General features: G+C 49.1%; 1 protein-coding gene across 2 annotated transcripts in view; it reads right to left on the bottom strand.

Annotated features, from left to right (window-relative positions):
• Positions 1 to 1120: 1120 nt before the first annotated feature.
• The window catches only part of STUM (stum, mechanosensory transduction mediator homolog), a 50861-nt gene continuing 45981 nt past the window's right edge, over positions 1121 to 6000 (bottom strand). For both annotated transcript variants that reach the window (XM_065058644.1, XM_065058643.1), the window contains exon 4: positions 1121 to 2060. The gene's annotated coding sequence lies outside the window, so the exon portion shown is untranslated. The remainder of the gene's footprint in view (positions 2061 to 6000) is intronic.

Genomic DNA, 6000 nt, shown 5'->3' with positions numbered 1-6000 from the left:
TGAAAATGGAAAGCAGGCTCACCATCAGGGTGCACATTACACAGGTATGCACCCATTTCCTCCTTCCTAGGGTGGAAAAAACCTGATACACACAAGCATGGCCAAAACTGAGGAAAACATGGATGCAAGCCAGCAATGGACAACTTATTTCCCTCCCAGCCTTGGGAGCAGTGCCTGTGTCTGTATGTGTGTGACGGGTGGAAAGGGGGGGTGTGGGTCAGGGTTGCATCACTTGCTGGGTATTTAGGGGAGCGCTGCCATTGCCTTCAGTCAGTGCTGGCGGAGGTGAGCCCGTTTTAATCCCCAAGCCCAAGTGTGCTCTTCCCTTTGACCTGCCTGCTGGAAGTATCATCAGACCTGGAAGATGGACTGAGCTACTCTGCCTTTGTTGGTCCTAGAGTCCTTGTGAAGCCTCCGCATCCCACTGCATTGTTGTGGTGGAAGGGATGGAGCGGGGCGGGTATTGCTTCCCTCTGGCTGGTGGGTGGGTGCAAGGGAAGCAGGACTCAATTTCAGCCCAGCTCTGGTTATGAAGATGGATGACAAGAGGAGGAAGGATGACTTGTGGGTGGTGTGGGCTCCTGTGGGATTTGGTGTAACTAACCCCACTTCAGCTGGAGCCGCTGTCACCTGGGATTTACAGCATGTTGGTCCCACAGGGGGATTAAAATGTTGAGTCCCAGTCTGGAAAATAAATTGCAGCACTTGCATGGAAGTGCATTGTGTGTGTGAGAGCATGGAGAGAAGCTGGCTAGAAAAGACAGGGGTGTGTTATCATGCTGTGGTTAGCAAGTGCGTGGGAGAAGCTGTTGCTTTTGACTGGGATGAGCACAGCAGATCTAGCCTAGCTTATAACTCTGCTTGTGTCTGGACTTCAAATGTCAATGGACTTTTGGTGGTGTCTTTTAGGGGATGTAGTTTGGGTTGAATAGTAATAAAATACACTCTGGCTGGACTGTATGCATGTACATGAACTGCAGGGCCATCCCAAAACAACTAGGAGGCAAGGGTGGAACTAAACCAGCCCCCTGGTTTAATTCGGGGACCATGACTCTTCAGCTTCCTATCCACGGAGCTTGGCACAATACCCTGGGCATCACAGCAAGACTACGACAAGGGGTGATTTCCAGCAGAACTGAAAGGTCTTTAATAAAACGTGTGACAGTCAATGATGCACGTAGGGAGAAACATGCAGCTTTGTCTGGTGAAGCACAGGATGGGGCACGGGTGGAGGCACCTTGCATGTCCAACACTCGCCACCACACGGCTGTGTGCTGGAGCCGCTCCTGGCACAAAGCTCCGCTCACCTTTCTGTCCTCAATGGACAAGCACATGTGCTGTGGCCCAAAGTGATGCCAAACCCCCGTGGCAAGCGTGGTCAGGCGGGCAAAGGGCCAGGAGGGCAGGGGCCATCTGCCATAGCACCTTTTCCATGGTGAGTACGGATTTAGCAACACCAACGAAGTTAGAAAAAAGGTTAACGTGCTCTGTGTTGAAATGGTTGGGCTGACCCAGAATGAAACTAGTTTACGACTGGCCACAAATTTCAAAAAGACATTTGGTCTGGTTCCTACCTGGAACTGCTTTCCACAGAGTAGTAAATCAGCTGTTCAGCCCAGCTGGGTTCAAGTACCAAGGAGCTATTTCATTAAAGCCCTTTTTTTTGAGAAATCTGGTTTTCAGAGTCAGGAAAGAGCAGCAGAAAACACTGTGTTGCTGGCAGATGAGGATGAAGCAATTGCATTTATTCTTCGTTACTCTTTAGCTGTAAAACTTGCACCTAAAACATCTATATTTATAGAGCAGAAGATGATAACGGGATAGCCGGATGCCGTGTGCCTTTGACCAGAACAAGTTTTCACTGGCTGTGACCTCTGTCTGTGCCGGTGAGGAGGCACGGTGTTGTGATACGGCATGGTGGGCGTTAGGGGGATACCATGGCTCCCGCAAGTGTGGGGTGAGTTATCCAGCCCCGGTGTTTTTGGGTGTCCCAGAAGAGGTGGCCTCCCTTTGCGGCGCTCCAGAGAGAGGTGTAAAAGCGCTTGGTGATTAATTTGGCCCTAAAGAGAAAGACAAGTGTTGCTGATCCAGGGGGGTAAAAGTTCAAAATCAGTGCTTGTACCTGCCACTGCGTGGCTCATCTCACCAGTGCATGAATTGTGGGCACCATGCACATACCTCCTGCTCCCCCACCTTGGGCTCCCTGGAGGCCCCTTGAGGGGCCAGGCTCTGCCTGGTCAGTCCTTGGCACAAAGCTCTGGTCTCTTATAAGAGGAGAAAAAACAAGTTGGGGGGTGTGTGATATTAAAGATGGGACTGATCAACCCCCCCAGCTTGTGACCACTAAGGCTTGAAATCCCATGCATGGCCTCCAGCTTCCCCAGCCCTGTGGCTCAGCCTCCGAGCCTGCTGCAGCACGTCACCCCACCACCTGCCCCAGGGAGACCTGAAACCAGGCTCAGGGGCTGGCAAATGCCCAAGAGCATCCTTCTGTTCACACCTGGGCTGGGGGTGCTGGTTTTAATCAGAACTATTGGAAAAAGCAGAGGGTTTTACCGTCATTATTACAGCAGTGGGGCAGTTTTGGAGAAAATGCTGTTTGGTGCTTGCTCCCTGGCAGCAAGACAACCTGTGAAGTTGCTCCTCTTCCTAAAGCAGAGAGTGGGAATATCTGATGCTAATTAAAATCAATTAAGCAAATGCCTACAACAGGCAGAAATAAGGCCTTTCGTCCTGGGTGGCCATTTGACAGATTTCGGAACCTCCAGAGTGGCATGTTGGCTGTTTTCTGGGCTTCATCAATTTGATAGAAAGATCAAAAATAAGAAAATTTTGTAGAGGAAAACCTGAAAGTAAATTAAAAATCCTGCCCTTGTCCTGCAGAGCGCTGCCAGTGCCAAACTCCTCATGCAACAAATGCAGCCAGCACACAGACATGACTGAAATGATGCTCTCTGGAGACATGAGACAGTCCCAGGGAGGGCAGTGTTTCCATATGAGCACTTTCACAACTAGTCCAATTATCTTATCCTCAATACAGCACAGGGACAGACAGCACAAAATGTGGCCTAAAAAGCTAGCAAAACCCTGGCAATACTGACAAAGAGCTAATCTTGCCACTTTTTGTTCCCAGGGGACCTTGTGTACAAGTGCTGGGCCTCTGGGACGGGGCATTTGCTGCTGGTCTCATATCTGATGGCAAAGGAGATATGACTTTTGGCAGTTTAATGCCAGGGAAAACATCAGCTTGTTTAACCCTCCCCAGGCTGAGACTTCTTGCACTGCCTGTCCACTAAATGTTTAAATCCAACTTCTAAAAGTCAATCCATCTTCACTGGCACCAGAACAAGCGGTTCTGTAGCCACACTTGGCTGCTCCTCTTTCAGAGTTTCTGTGCCCAAAGTCTTTGCCTGGTTTGTCTTCACCATCTCTACCAGCTGGCCCAGTGAAAATTGTTGGCTGTGTCTGCAAAGGTTTCACACATCCATCCTGAGACCACGGCACAACCAAATCAATGCTCAGGCAGCATTTGGAGCTTGCACTTGAACCAGCCCTTCTGTTTTGGCAAATGTGAGGGGTAACCATTGCTCTTGGTCATGGCACTCGCTACAGCTGAGCCAGCAAGTTGTTTGGGTGGCTTAATGACCAGCTGTAAACCTCAAAAAAAAAAAAAAGTTCCCACTGATCACAGCAGCTTGTGAAGTTGTTTTCCAGCTGTGCTACTGATTGCCTGTTTGCTCCTGGTTAGGATCCTCTTTACCCCTCATTTTCCCAGGTGGGAAATGAAGGAGCAGAGCTTCCCTGTCTCACAGAAAATGCTGAAGCTCAGTTCTATAATATCTGTAGTCCTGCAAGCCACACAGTTGCAGGTGCTACAGCGCAGGTCACTGAGCAGCCACCCTCTTAACAAGTCCTTTTGGTAAAAGTGTTCAAAGAGAACTGAAATTGTCAAACACCATGAGCAGAAACCCTTTTTGTGATTGCTGTGGCAATGGTCATCTTGAGGATTTAATCCCTCAGCTTTAATGCAGATGTCAGATGACTCTTGGGTTTCATCTTTGCACCACTGGCCTACTAGGAGTTACAGAATCACAGAATGTCAGGAATTGGAAGGGACCTCAAAAGATCATCCAGTCCAATCCCCCTGCCAGAGCAGGAACACCCAGATGAGGTTACACAGGAAGGTGTCCAGACAGGTTTTGAATGTCTCCAGAGAAGGAGACTCCACAACCTCCCTGGGCAGCCTGTTCCAGTGCTCTGGCACCCTCACTGAGAAGCAGTTTCCTCTCATATTTAAGTGGAACTTCTTGTGTTCCAGTTTGTACCCATTGTCCCTTGTCCTATCATTGGTTGTCACTGAGAAGAGCCTGGCTTCATCCTTGTGACACTCATTCTTTACATATTTATAAACATTAATGAAGTTGCACCTCAGTCTCCTCCAAGCTAAAGAGACCCAGCTCCCTCAGCCTTTCCTCATAAGGGAGATGCTCCACTCCATTGGTTTTTTTCGAAGTGCTGCTGCCTTGCAAGCCTCTCCTTGGCCAAGCAAGGTCACTGTGCCTTGCTGTGGTGCAGAATCATGGCAGGATAACTGCACTGCTTTTCCTCTTGAGAACTTCCAGCCCTGGGTTAGCAGGAAGTATCAACTGGTGCTTGTCTTCCAAAGAAACCCACTTTACTGCTGCCTGTGTTTTGTGGCTTGTGTCTCTCTAAAAGCTGATGTTTTTTTCATCTGCTTTCCCCCAAAACTACCAATGAGCAACTGTCCTGTCTGCACTGCGTTATGGATCTTTGCTTTCTGTGGAGCAGCCCAAAAAGCTGAGCCCAGCACCCCCATTTGGTAGCTGCTAAACACGCATTTCTGGTTGGCCAGTGTAGCACTATGAGCCACTGTTTGGGGTGCAAGGCAAGAGAAATGCAGGCCAAGTTATTGCCTTGATTCTGCCCTGGGTTTGCTTTGGAGTCAGGTAATTTAACCTCGCTGAACACTGCTGTTCCTCAGCTGTACAACAGGGGTAGTGATGTCTGTATATTGCGGACAGATGCAGGGGGTTACTGTTAATATTTGGCCAGGACCTGTGAAATTTGCTTTAAACTTAATCTGAAGGGTCATCCACAAGTCCATTTCATGTTGATTGGTTTCCTCTCCTCTTGCTAACCATGTGCTAAAGATGCAGTTTAAATGTGTCTCCTATAGACTACAGGCACTGTTGGACATGTGCTCCATGGGGCTTGTATATTTTGCAGGTGTTTAGCTGAGTGTGTTGGCCCAAACATGCCATGCTCTATCACCAGGTAGTGTTTCCACAGGCTCAAAGAGAATGTCTGCAAAATACACTGCCCTAGCTGAAGTCTGGCTCAATAAAATGTATGATGAGTTGTTTGTGTTACAGATTTACATGCTTATTAGATGGATTCTGTTTGTCCTTCCAATTAAGGTTGCTGAGATCAGAGAAAGGGCTCCTGCCAGCAGTCCTCTGGCTTGCAACAAAGGCTGAAGTTCCCAAGGCTCCTGACTCTGCCCTTTTCTCCAGTTCAGGCAGCCCAAATCTTTTTATAGCTCACAATCAATGAAGGGTGGGTTGAAAAAAGTTTGTCATCAGCTCCAATGCCTGCACTGGACAAACTTGCATGGTTTGGACAGGTTCTGTCCCACCACAAGTTATCCAGGACCATGGATTATGCTTTATCATTAGCCCTGGGGAAGGACTTAACGAGCTGGGAGAGCAGAGATGTATTGATGTCTGCTTTCCATGGGCTGCGGGGCCATTGGGCAGGTAGGAATCTTTCAGGAAGGAAAGGTCTTGCATTAATGCCAGTGGCTCTCCAGCTGCCAGGAGAGCACCTGGGGCTACAGTGAGGCCACACCATGTTTCATGCTGGTGTAAATGCCAAAGGAGCTTCCTACCCCACCAACTCCCTGGGGGGGTCACTGACAGGCACCCTGCCCAGCGCAGGGCTCTCCTCCACCCTAGGAAGGTGGCTGTCCTGCTCAATCAC

Source organism: Columba livia, chromosome 3 (genome assembly GCF_036013475.1).
Source record: "Columba livia isolate bColLiv1 breed racing homer chromosome 3, bColLiv1.pat.W.v2, whole genome shotgun sequence".
Classification (NCBI taxonomy): Eukaryota; Metazoa; Chordata; class Aves; order Columbiformes; family Columbidae; genus Columba; species Columba livia.
The sequence above is the reverse complement of the archived record's forward strand: the minus strand, read 5'-3'. Positions and strand labels throughout refer to the sequence as shown.